Source organism: Lineus longissimus, chromosome 15 (genome assembly GCF_910592395.1).
Source record: "Lineus longissimus chromosome 15, tnLinLong1.2, whole genome shotgun sequence".
Lineage (NCBI taxonomy): Eukaryota > Metazoa > Nemertea > Pilidiophora > Heteronemertea > Lineidae > Lineus > Lineus longissimus.
The window spans coordinates 10,552,760-10,567,021 of NC_088322.1; the positions used below are offsets into that span (position 1 = coordinate 10,552,760).

Consider the following 14,262-nt stretch of genomic DNA (forward strand, 5'->3'; position numbering starts at 1 on the left):
ACCACAAAATCATTTCTGTCCCTTCGATAGATAAATATCGAGTATAGGCAATTAAAAGCGAAGATGTGATCTACGGTTGAGCAGGCCTGAGCCTAGCCTGTTCCTTCTTTATAAGTCCAGTACCTTTAGCAAATTCACCAATATGATTATTGATTACTGCTGTAAAAACGTTGCCCAAGTAACTCAGTGAAGTGATCCCACGATAATTATCTGGATCCTTTGGATCTCCCTTGTTTTTGTTCAAAGATTGAATAACTCCTACTGACCATGCTGTGGGAATTACGCCAGTATCAAAAACACTGGTAAAAAGTTTACAATATACAGTAGAACCTCTCTATTAAGGATACCCTCGGGACTGACAAGTGCTGTCCTTAATAGAGAGATGTCCTAATTAGAGAGGTCAAATTGAAAGGAAACTACCAATTTGGGACCAAAACTAGCGTCCTTAATAGAGAGGTTGTCCTTAATAGAGAAATGTCCGCTAAGGGAGGTTCCACTGCACATTGATCATAGCGCCGTCTGATGCTTTGATTTCTTCATATCCAATACAATCAATACCCTTGGCTTTTCCAATTTTCAAGGCAGTTGTCCCGCTCGCGCTGCCACTATGAGTCGTGGTGTTGGAATTTATAACTAAATGTCTTGGAAGGAGACCGTTTCGATGATGGTGATTGTGACTTCGTCTCGGGCCGAAAAGCAGACATTTAGGCGATCTATTTTTGTTTGCATGGTTTCAGATACTGTCCTACGGCCCTACAAATATTTTTCATTGCTTCTTCACATAAAGAGAAAGAAAAAAGTCCTCATTGCTTAGTCCCGATTTCCTCAGGATAGCCAAAGACATGTTGGTGGTATAATCAAAACAGAGTTTCGAATGTGATCAAATTCCTTATTCCTTCCTTGTTATCTGTCTTTTGGTGGTTTAATGAGCTGTTAAAGTAATTGCCCCAAACACACGCCCTTCTAACCGCAGTGGTAGACTCCTGGGGTAGTCCATTTCGCCATCCTATTCATGAGGGACGGTCACTGCGTCTAGAGTGTGTTCTCATGGCAGTAGTAGACTCTTGGGGCAGTCCATGACTTCCTCCGGATTGTCTCTCCTCGTGGGGGAGGGGGCAAGGGAAGAGAAGGGATGAAGGCGACCCATCGGCCCTGGAATGTAAGCAGCAGGAGTTAAACCAACAAAAACACCAAATAATAAATTATTCAACCCCGAAGTAATATCGGTATATCAATATCATTAATAACTTGCACAACCTTTCCTGAAACATTTCGACCACCTTGGGCATCGATTGCACACTTTCACAGTGGAAATGTATTGGATTAAAAGGAGGGAATAACAACTCATATGTCTCTTAAAACAGCACAAACGAACTGTCACATCCTATCACAACCTAACAGCCTGATCCTACTTTAGACATCTTTTTTCGGACTGGAGTCCTTTACTTACCTAAAGTGATTCAATTTGGATAACCAATCTTCGAGAGGAATTTAACAGGAATGGCTTATTATGACCCTAACCCCCCTGGAGTTCCAAACAGGCACAACCCGCCTCAACCGGCATTCCCTAACCAAGGGTACGGACATCCATCGGGCCCAGGGTACAATGCCCAGCCAGGGTACCCTTCCCCGAGAGGAGCGGCACAGCCTAACCCAGCCTATGGGTATCATGCCCAGGGCCCTCCACCTCCGCCACAACCATCCAGTTACCCGGTGAGTATCATTCCCAGATTATTTTGAATGAGAAAAACTGTGCCATTTTATACTGTCTTACATTTCATCGGTGTAAACATTCATGTTCTTTGTGCTCTGCGGGAAATTACCTATCTTGTTGAGTAATAAACAGATCAATTGAAATTGTGTCGTCGTTGCCGCAATCATGGTTTCATGAATGTTGGCTCAAAGAAAGGCTGACATTGAGCAGGTCGTTGGTTACAGGACGTGTAAAACTTTGAAATGTCCCTAAGGATGGAGTGTCCGGGGACAAAGTATCACGATGTGATATCTGACGTATTGGCGGTCTTGATCACCATAGAACCGTATCGATTATCCGTCATCATACGATAGAGACGGACACTTTTCCAGGGAGGGGGCATTTTAGACGGCAACGCTGCCCATCAACATGTATGTACTATAATAATAGTCAGGGGCTCTTGCTACTTTCCTTATGGTACTAACATCCTCGAAAAAATGGTCGTAAGACTATTTTGTGGGATCTTTGTTTGATTACACTCCGGACGCAGTGGACCGGCCTCGTCCTGTCACATTGAGGAAAGACTCATCAGATGACGAAATGGACAGGATAGGAGTTTTATAGCTATAGAGATATTTTTTAACTGAAGTCTTGGGTCGCACACAATCCTACTGTCTTCTTTCAGGTTGTGACACGCGAGCCCCAAGGAATGACCGTGATCGTCCAGAGGGAGCCCGAAAAACCCAACAACTACCTGGCCTTCTCCATCTGCGTCTGCCTCCTCTTCAATCCTCTCTGCGGGGGCATCGCGATCTGTATGTCCATGGGGTCCAGGCGCGCCGCGGAGAGGGATGATCTCAAGGAAGCCAAGAAAGCCGGCAAGTGCGCTCTTGGTCTCAACATCACTGGAGTCGTCCTGACCGTCCTGGGCGTTGGCATAGCTCTGGCGGTGTACTTCACGGTTGGATGGGGCGCTGTGTACAATTCAGTAAATAATGCACTGAACTCCTTCAGTTAGTTGACTCTTTAAGTGACACCTGATCTAAGACTATATTTTCAACTTGACGACTGCGACTTTCGGTCCGTCGGAAGCCACGGAATGGAATAGAATCCATGCATAGAAGGGATGATGCCGTTTCGAGCATCGCGACATATAGCTCTTAATTGACCGGATATCATCCTTGAAAAATGTAACCATCTGTGATAAATATACAAAAACCTTATTTTTTGTGACTATATCTTTTGATGTAGATGATCACTGAACCGAATAAACAATCAGTTGTCTTGAGAAAAATCCAAGGCTATAACCACTCATGTTTGTATACATCACAAAAGCAAACGTATTTTGATGAAACCCGTGGACATTACCTGTAGAAAATTTCTGAACTGATAAAATTAAATCCAGGTCATTTCTAAAATTGATCCTGTAAAAAGCGGCACACCTGGGTGACCCTGCCGACATATAGAACTGTATCCACTTCCGGTTAGGTGACCAAAATGGCGTCTTGACGTCCATTCGCCGTTTTGTGACCCATCTCCTGAATAATTTCATGTCCTTTTGTCGGGTGATGAAGATCTGCTTGGGCTTGTGAATCCAAGTGAGGATAAAAAACGCCTGCAATTTGTGAAATAAAACCTGACAACTTGACATAATGGTACGGTTTGCGCATAAAAGACATGATCGCTAACGCACATCTCCTTCAATGAAAATACTTCAAAGCAGTCGTCCACTTATGGAATTATCTCTTTATGGTATAGGCTTACGATGTCGGTAACGCTGGTGTAGCACTTCGCTTGTTTCCCTATATTTTGGTGTTAGTAGTCTTATATGCCTGCCCAGCCCATAATGTACTAAGTGACCCCTGATGGCATATAAGACTACTCTGTTTCCACACAATAGACAGCTATCTATTTTTCGGCGTTCCCAAACAAAGAAGGGAAACACTCAGAAACGGAAACACTCAAAACTTTACACCGGAATCAAAACGCCAACGACGTAAGATTAACCTTCCCATCTAATCTGCATCTGGTAGTGAGTGACTTGAAAAGTATAATTGCGCGCTTACTTACCGAGTGTATCACTGCTATCTGTCCCTTGTCACTAATTATGATCTTCGCTCCTATCATACAGGAGCGCTTCCCATGGACGTATCGCGGAAACTTTGTCACCAACTTTATCCGAAAAGGGAAATTGCCATTAGAGTGGCGCTAAAATGTAAGATCTTCCCTCCAGATTCTTTCACAATAGAGACGTTAAGCAACGTCTCGGGTTACATTTCGACGTTGTTAAGCCTCTCTATTATGGCAGCTCTAGACAACCGGTAATCGCCGCCTACTCACTCGCTTTATCGACTATGCAATAACTACATCAATTTCAACGCAAAACGAGCGGGGCAAACCTATATTTCCATCAAAGAGAGACCAGTCAACTCAACCTGCCCAGACGGTATGATGAGCATCAGTCCCGACTATTTCCGTACATAAATTAGGACACGCGAAGGTTGCCGAATGCCGTCATCCGCTCCTTCTCTCTCTGAGGTCAAGATGACATGCAGCCCTTTATCAACAGCGGCACGCCGTAAGCACCTCTGCGAGTGTGGCTAAGTTGCGATGACATTACATTTGCCAAGAAGGTCATGTCTAAAGATCCACCGGCAACCCGTCTCGTTCTCGATCTCGGAGGATCGGGTAGAGTGTTTTCGCAAATATCCCCGAAATCCTAACACGAACGCCTATCTCATCCTTTGACCTCCTGTATCAACGACGTCGAAAACTGAGAAAGGCGTTCACGTGGACCTTTCGGGGGTTTTGCGAAAACACCCTTTTATAAAAATTGATTAGTTCAAATAAATGATTGAAGTAATGGGTTTTTGCTTTTATACATAGTATAGGACTCGTCTGTGGAGGGTGTAGGTGAAATGTTAGCAGTGCATTACATCATTTTGTTATTCATAAAAATCCCTGTTCCCGGCAGGGTACGGTCCTTAAAACCAGTACACGAAGTAGGTCGATATGAAATATTGACCTGCTTTTCCAAACAAATAAATTCTTGGGTATTGTTAATGCTGCGACAGTTGTCAGGAACAGTTCTTTGGGAGAGCGATGAGAGTCTCCGAAAAACGTTTTTTAATGCATATTTGGACTCTTTGGGGGCAACAAGTGATTCGCACTCAGTGGAACCCTAGTGGGGACGTTTTTACGGAGCGCGACGGAAAATGTCTCTTGGAGAGAACTGTACCTTATGAGACAGTGGTATGATCCTATGGAGCTGCAGGGCATATTTGCCTTTGATCATGTGGACATGGAAAACCAAATAATCTTCATGCACTGCCATCGCAGCAATATAAAACATCGATTTCGACAGCTTCACGCACGTTCTTTTCAAACGACGACACTTGGGGTAGAGTCGGAAAACTTCCAAGCAATGCGACCGGCTCATTAGTACAAGGACATGTCCCTGGTGGTGAGCGATGTACAGCAGACACGCCTGGCTCGTCTTTAATATTGAGTGGAACCTGTAGCGTCGGGTAAGCTCCCAGGGTTTTTCTTTGTCCCAGGATAAGAATCTCACCTTCAGTTCACTCGGCAAAATCTGGTCTCGTTTTCTACGCTTCCAGGAACCCACCCAGAGCATGCGGATGTCTGGTATGACGCCTGTTCTTGTGTTTACTCGCGTGACATCTGGCAAATGAATCACTCTCATTTCTCTGAGGCCGTTAATCGGCTGAGGCGCTGAAAAATGCCAGTTTTGGAAATGAACTCGACGCTGAAGATGCTTTCGCGTGGCATGCACAAGTGAGTTTTTGCAAATGCTCGAAACGCCATCGTGTACGCCTAACCCATTGCTCGACTTCCCGATATTAATTAAGTCGAACAATGGGTAAGCGTTCGCGTTGACGATTCGGGGGGGGGGGGTCTGCGAAAACTCCCTAAGGAATAAACGTTGGCCTTTATGCAAGGCATCCTCCGCAACCCTTGCGAACGACGAAGTACGAACGTCTGTGGTGCGTCAACTGCTCCTCGCGCCATTTCATTGACGCGGAAACTGGCGACTTTGGGAGAATTCTCCGCTGTAGAAATTCTGATTGGTCGAATGTTTGTATAGTATTCTGGCTTAAAAGACAAGGTAGAAAATCTCGCGCGCCGGCCACTCCGACAACCCGAATCATCGTCCTACCTTCCAGTCTGTTAATACGATGGTAGAGATCCGTTGAATGAATCTGGAAGCATTGTGGAATAATCAGTCCATCAGCCTTTGGCCAACAATTAAGTGCTTATCTGTGTCTATCAGTGATAATAGAGATATTAAGAAACATTTTATAGTGAGGTTTAGAAACAGATTATGCATGATAGACAAACAGACGCTCACTTTTTTATTAGTGGAGATTTTCATGAAATCTAAAGTGATATTAGACCAGAAACGGTTTCCGCATATGTTCAGAAAGAAATTTTTGAAAAAATATAAAATTTTAGAGTCTGTAATTAATTTTAGTACCTTAATTTTGAAGAAATAAAAGTCTGTAATGCCCAGAATTCTAAATAAGAAAAAAACAGACCAACTTCAAAGGCAAATTAAGATATTTTAAAAACATTTTTAAAATAAAAGATTAAGTTTGTTATGTGAAGGGTAATACAAAGATTATGAATATGTCAACCAACAATCGATAATTTCAATAGTTAAAGAAATATCACGAATTTTCTGAACACCTCTCAAAACGTCAACAACAAAAAACATGGCCGTTGGAAGGGAATTTTTGTGAAGTATATTATTAACGCTTTCGATATTCATCAAAATTACAAGTTGTCATTCGGTAAAAGTAGCCGAAAAATGGACTTTGAAAGCAAGCAAAATTTCGAAAAATTTCAGACAGAGTACGCCTAGTAAAGGGTACACTATGTAGCAACACTGCCATGGTGCGCTATGAAGGGGGAGGGCACATCCAGAAGACATGGGGTACCACGTAGAACCTGACACAATTGGGGACAAGGCGCACCAAATAGCGATAAGGAACATCCATTAGAGGGAAGGGCCAGGCCGGTCTACTGTTTCATTGGCAAAAGTCATTTCTGAAGAACATGGTTCTCCCCAGCAGATAAACAATACAGAGCCACGGTAATCCATATGTGTCATATCTTTACAAGTCTTCGTAACTGTCAGGTACCGCCATCTAATTAAGCTAAGAAATTGGAACTAGGCATTTGCGTAAAATTTAAAATATCGCCCGTTTTTAGGGCGGGGGACGATTTACAGCTGGAACCCCTGAACCAGCTCCCGCAGATCTGTCATTCATCAAGTCAAAGCAAGTATGAACCTGGTTTAATCATGCGGTTTATCTTAACTATACTATACCTATAAAGTTGTTTATATACCCGTTTCTGGTCTAATATCACTTTAGATTTCATGAAAATCTCCACTAATAAAAATGTGAGAGCCAAAAAACGAGGTCTGTAAAGTCTTTGGTCTGTAGAATAGACCCTGCCGGTATAGTCATGAACCGGAAACTTACCGTCGTATTACGGTTATCACAAGTATACTTAAACATCGGACCGAATTCTTCCGCGTCTTCACCATACGCATTCTCCTGGTAAAACAACACGCAACTCCTTAAGTTCGTGTCGGCGAAAGATGAACAGAGCTTTTGGTGACCTTCACACAGCCTGCCGCAGTCAATACGTGACCTTGACCTCTGTTTTGAGGTCACCTTAGGGTCGTATTTCGGGTAGATGAGAGACGTGCGCTGATACGACGCATGCTTTGCGGCAACTGCCATCAACCTCAGCAAGCTGCTGCTGGCGACGACACAGACGGACAAACTTGTCAGGGGAGAAGGCCTGACAACTTTCCCCATCTTAACTGCTCTTCTAGGTCAAGGGTCAAGGTTAAGGCTCTTCAAGGGTGTATTGGTAGGTTACAGCTGAGGCGACGAGATTGCCATCGATTGCCATCGATTTGCGGCTAGCCGTCTTCGAAGTTGATTATGAACGCAACGAAAAGGAATCATCGCTGTCATTGAAACGACGCCAGCAAAGATCGCTTCATCGCGCTTCACACTGGACCGCGTGGGGGGACAGGATATTCTATTTGCCGGTGGTCCGCCGGCCTCGAAAACCAGAGTCAGGCGTGTGCTCCTTCCCACTCGCACGGTCGTTAGTCCCGAGCGTTGGCCTGAAGTTCAGGATGGTGGTCCGCAGGGTGATATCAACTTGCGGGTTACTCGTACACACCGCCTACCATAGACGCTGTGGGTCGGTCTCGTCAATGATCGAGATGACGAAGGGTCTTCTACCTCAACAGTCGACTTACTTGCAACATATCCGCTGAACATTTGAAAACAAGTCTCTGAATTGAACGTTTACAAATTAACTGTTCCTTTTTCACCACAAGAAGATTTGAATTTACAAATCGGATCTGGAAACGAGACACGGATGAAAACAACGTCTTATATATTCCACGTAGTAGGTCACCAGAACGACTACGACGATTAATTACGTGTAGACGTGGTTAGTGTTGACGTTCCAGCTGGCGTTGGTGAGAAACACCTTCACCACGACCACTGTAGGTAACCTTGCTCCCGAGCAGACTTTAGATATGGGGAATTGCCGGAGCGATCACTCATATATACTTCACTCATATGATATTGTACGCAAAATTACAATGATGGAGCACATGAAAGCAGCTTTTTAGTTTTTTTTAGCAGAATCTTGAAAAAACGATACTTATGTTCAGAACAAATCCAATATCATTTTGAAAAGCCTGAGTAAGTATTGATTAAGCTTTTTTTCTTCATCAGCGTGTTGTAGATAATTTTATTGTGCCTATTATACTCTTAAATGTTTATCGGCTGTGTATCAAGCGATTAGTCCTTCGGGCAGGCGACTTGGTTCTGGGTGTTCAAACAATACCAGGCATATAAATCCTAAGTATGGGCATTTCATGATACCAGACATGTCCTAGGTCATGGGTGTTCCAAAGATACCAGACATATCGTCGGTCAGGATTGCTTAAACGATACCAGATATAACCCAGGTCCTGAACATTTCAATGGTACCGGACACATCCTATCACAACCTAACAGCCTGATCCTATTTTAGACATCTTTTTTCGGACTGGAGTCCTTTACTTACTTAAAGTGATTCAATTTGGATAACCAATCTTCGAGAGGAATTTAACAGGAATGGCTTATTATGACCCTAACCCCCCTAGAGTTCCAAACAGGCACAATCCACTTCAACCGGCATTCCCTAACCAAGGGTACGGACATCCATCGGGCCCAGATTACCTATCTTGTTGAGTAATAAATAGAGAAATTGAAATTCCATCAATGACGCCGTTGTGTCGTCGTTGCCGCAATCATGGTTTCATGAATGTTGGCTCAAAGAAAGGCTGACATTGAGCAGGTTGTTGGTTACAGGACGTGTAAAACTTTGAAACGTCCCTAAGGATGGAGTGTCCGGGGACAAAGTATCACGATGTGATATCTGACGTATTGGCGGACTTGGTCTCCATAGAACCGTATCGATTATCCGTCATCATACAATAGAGACGGACACTTTTCCAGGGAGTGGGCATTTTAGACGGCAACGCTAGCCATCAACATGTATGTACTATAATACTACAGTCAGGGTGTCTTGCTACTTTCCTTATGGCACTAACATCCTCGAAAAAATGGTCGTAAGACTATTTTGTGGGATCTTTGTTTGATTACACTCCGGGCGCCGTGGACCGGCCTCGTCCTGTCACATTGAGGAAAGACTCATCAGGATGACGAAATGGACAGGATAGGAGTCTATGGTTTATAGCTATAGAGATCTTTTTTAACTGAAGTCTTGGGTCGCTCACAATCCTACTGTCTTCTTTCAGGTTGTGACACGCGAGCCCCAAGGAATGACCGTGATCGTCCAGAGGGAGCCCGAAAAACCCAACAACTACCTGGCCTTCTCCATCTGCGTCTGCCTCCTCTTCAACCCTCTCTGCGGGGGCATTGCGATCAGTATGTCCATGGGGTCCAGGCGCGCCGCGGAGAGGGATGATCTCAAGGAAGCCAAGAAAGCCGGCAAGTGCGCTCTTGGTCTCAACATCACTGGAGTCATCCTGACCGTCCTGGGCGTTGGCATAGCTCTGGCGGTGTACTTCACGGTTGGATGGGGAGCTGTGTACAATTCAGTAAATAATGCACTGAACTCCTTCAGTTAGTTGACTCTTTAAGTGACACCTGATCTAAGACTGTATTTTCAACTTGACGACTGCGACTTTCGGTCCGTCGGATGCCACGGAATAGAATAGAATCCATGCATAGAAGGGATGATGCCGTTTCGAGCATCGCGACATATAGCTCTTAATTGACCGGATATCATCCTTGAAAAATGTAACCATCTGTGATAAATATACAAAAACATTATTTTTCGTGACTATATCTTTTGATATAGATGATCACTGAACCGAATAAACAATCATTTGTCTTGAGACAACTCCAAGGCTAAAACCACTCATGTTTGTATACATCACAAAAGCAGACGTATTTTGATGAAGCCCGTGGACATTACCTGTAGAAAATTTCTGAACTGATAAAATTAAATCCAGGTCATTTCTAAAATTGATCCTGTACAAAGCGGCACACCTGGGTGACCCTGCCGACATATAGAACTGTATCCACTTCCGGTTAGGTGACCAAAATGGCGTCTTGACGTCCATTCGCCATTTTGTGACCCATCTCCTGAATAATTTCATGTGCTTTTGTCGGGTGATGAAGATCCGCTTGGGCTTGTGAATCCAAGTGAGGATAAAAAACGCCTGCAATTTGTGAAATAAAACCTGACAACCTGACATAATGGTACGGTTTGCGCATAAAAGACATGATCGCTAACGCACATCTCCTTCAATGAAAATACTTCAATGAAAGTCTCTCACAGCAGTCGTCCACTTATGGAATTATCTCTTTATGGTATAGGCTTACGGTGTCGGTAACTCTGGTGTAGCACTTCGCTTGTTCCCCATATTTCGGTGTTAGTAGTCTTATATGCCTGCCCAGCCCATAATGTACTAAGTGACCCCAGATCAGGGGTCACATCAGGGGTCACTTAGTACATTATGGGCTGGGCAGGCATATAAGACTACTGTGTTTCCACACAATAGACAGCCATCTATTTTTCGGCGTTCCCAAACAAAGAGGGGAAACACTCAGAAACGGAAACACTCAAAACTTTACACCGGAATCAAAATGCCAACGACGTGAGATTAATCTTCCCATCTAATCTGCATCTGGGAGTGAGTGACTTGAAAAGTGACTTGAAAATTGCGCGCTTACTTACCGAGTGTATCACCGCTATCTGTCCCTTGTCACTAATTATGATCTTCGCTCCTATCATACAGGAGCGCGTCCCATGAACGTATCGCGGAAACTTTGTCACCAACTTTATCCGAAAAGGGAAATTGCCATTAGACTGGCGCTAAAATGTAAGATCTTCCCTCCAGATTCTTTCACAATAGAGACTTTAAGCAACGTCTCGGGTTACATTTCGACGTTGTTAAGCCTCTCTATTATGGCAGCTCTAGACAACCGGCAATCGCCGCCTACTCACTCGCTTCATCGTCTATGCAATAACTACGGTACGGTTTGCGCATAAAAGACATCAATTTTAACGCAAAACGAGCGGGGCAAACCTATATTTCCACTAAAGAGAGACCAGTCAACTTAACCTGCCGCCCAGACGGTATGATGAGCATCAGACCCGACCATTAGGGTACGCAAATTAGGACACGCGAAGGTTGCCGAATGCCGTCATCCGCTCCTACTCTCTCTGAGGTCAAGATGACATGCAGCCCTTTATCAACAGCGGCACGCCGTAAGCACCTCAGCGAGTGTGGCTGAATGTACTCTTCTCAGTTGCGATGACATTACATTTGCCAAGAAGGTCATGTCTAAAGATCAACCGGCTACCCGTCTCGTTCTCGTTCTCGGAGGATCGGGTAGGGTGTTTTCGCAAATGTCCCCCGAAATCCTAACGCGAACGCCTATCTCATCGTTTGACCTTGTATATTAACGACGTCGAAAACTGAGAAAGGCGTTCACGTAGACCTTTCGGGGGTTTTGGGAAAACTCCCTTTTATAAAAAATCTATTACTTTAAATAAATGATTGAAGTAATGGGTTTTTGCTTTGATACATAGTATAGGACTCGTCTGTGGAAGGTGTAGGTGAAATGTTAGCAGTGCATTACATCATTTTGTTATTCATAAAAATCCCTGTTCCCGGTAGGGTACTGTCTATAAAACCAGTACACGAAGTAGGTCGATATGAAATATTGACCTGCTTTTCCAAACAAATAAATTCTTGGGCATTATTAATGCTGCGACAGTTGTCAGGAACAGTTCTTTGGGAAAGCGATGAGAGTAGTGGGAGTGTTTCACTGACCGGCTCCGTCTCGCTACGTCGCGTTCCCACATCCTTTCCGTCAAAATCACCAACACAGAGTCGCATTTAGCGGGGATGTATGGGGGGGGGGGGGCAACTGCCTCCGAAGACGTCTCCGAAAAACGTTTTTTAATGCATATTTGGCCTCTTTGGGGGCAAGAAGTGATTCGTACTCAGTGGAACCCTACACTAGTGGGGACGTTTTTACGGAGCGCGACGGAAAATGTATCTTGGAGAGAACTGTACCTTATGAGACAGTGGTATGATCCTATGGAGCTGCAGGGCATATTTGCCTTTAATCATGTGGACATGGAAAACCAAATAATCTTCATGCATTGCCATCGCAGCAATATAAAATATCGATTTCGACAGCTTTACGCACGTTCTTTTCAAACGACGACACTTGGGGTATAAGAGTCGGAAAACTTCCAAGCAATGCGACCGGCTCGTCTGTACAAGGACATGTCCCTGGTGGTGAGCGATGTACAGCAGACACGCCTGGCTCTTCTTTAATTTGGAGTGGAACCTGTAGCGTCGGGTAAGCTCCCAGGGTTTTTCTTTGTCCCAGGATAAGAATCTCACCGTCAGTTCACTCGGCAAAATCTGGTCTCGTTTTCTACGCTTCCAGGAACACACCCAAAGCATGCGGATGTCGGGTATGACGCCTGTTCTTGTGTTTACTCGCGTGACATCTGGCAAACGAATCACTTTCATTTGTCTGAGGCCGTTAATCGGCTGAGGCGCTGAAAAATGACAGTTTTGGAAATGAACTCGACGCTGAAGATGCTTTCGCGTGGCATGCACACGTGAGTTTTTGCAAATGCCCGAAACGCCATCGTGTACGCCTGCGCCTAACCCATTGCTCGACTTCCCGATATTAATTAAGTCGAACAATGGGTAAGCGTTCGCGTTGACGATTCGGGGGGTTTGCGAAAACTCCCTAAGGAATAAACGTTGGCCTTTATGCAAGGCATCCTCCGCAACCCTTGCGAACGACGAAGTACGAACGTCTGTGGTGCGTCAACTGGTCCTCGCGCCATTTCATTGACGCCGAAACTGGCGACCTCGGGAGAATCCTTCGCTGTAGAAATTCTGATTGGTCGAAAGTTTGCACAGTATTCTGGCTGAAAAGACAAGGTAGAAAATCTCGCGCGCCGGCCACTCCGACAACCCGAATCATCGTCCTACCTTCCAGTCTGTTAATACGATGGTAGAGATCCGTTGAATGAATCTGGAAGCATTGTGGAATAATCAGTCCATCAGCCTTTGGCCAACAATTAAGTGCTTATCTGTGTCTATCAGTGATAATAGCGATATTCAGAAACATTTTATAGTGAGGTTTAGAAACAGATTATGCATGATAGACAAACAGAGCCGATACGTCATATTTACGTTCTGATTTTGAAGTGCCCATCCAACAGCCAATGAGAGCGAAAATTACGCGCGAAATTGCGTTACGATTCCTTTGCTCTACATAGTTCGGTATAGTCGGCAGGGGCTATTCTACAGACCAAAGACTTTACAGACCTCGTTTTTTGGCGCTCACTTTTTTATTAGTGGAAATTTTCATGAAATCTAAAGTGATATTAGACCAGAAACGGTTTCCGCATATGTTCAGAAAGAAATTTTTGAAAAAAAATTTAATTTTAGTACCTTGATTTTGAAGAAATAAAAGTCTGTAATGCCCAGACCTGGTTTAATCATGCGGTTTATCTTAACTATACTATACCTAACAAGTTGTTTATATACCCGTTTCTTGTCTAATATCACTTTAGATTTCATGAAAATCTCCACTAATAAAAAAGTGAGAGCCAAAAAACGAGGTCTGTAAAGTCTTTGGTCTGTAGAATAGACCCTGCCGGTATAGTCATGAACCGGAAACTTACCGTCGTATTACGGTTATCACAAGTATACTTAAACATCGGACCGAATTCTTCCGCGTCTTCACCATAGGCATTCTCCTGGTAAAACAAAACGCAACTCTTCAAGTTCGTGTCGGCGAAAGATGAACAGAGCTTTTGGTGACCTTCACACAGCCTGCCGCAGTCAATACGTGACCTTGACCTCTGTTTCGAGGTCACCTGAGGGTCGTATTTCGGGTAGATGAGAGACGTGCGCTGATACGACGCATGCTTTGCGGCAACTGCCATCAACCTCA

The 14,262-nt window shown here is 44.2% G+C and overlaps 1 long non-coding RNA gene across 1 annotated transcript; it reads right to left on the bottom strand.

Annotated features, from left to right (window-relative positions):
• Nucleotides 1–2,427: 2,427 nt before the first annotated feature.
• Nucleotides 2,428–5,429, bottom strand: LOC135499985 (uncharacterized). Its single transcript, XR_010449375.1, has 3 exons — nucleotides 4,932–5,429; nucleotides 3,764–3,865; nucleotides 2,428–3,308 (listed from the first exon to the last, which is right to left on the bottom strand). It is a non-coding gene; the product is annotated as an uncharacterized LOC135499985 (long non-coding RNA).
• Nucleotides 5,430–14,262: the final 8,833 nt, after the last annotated feature.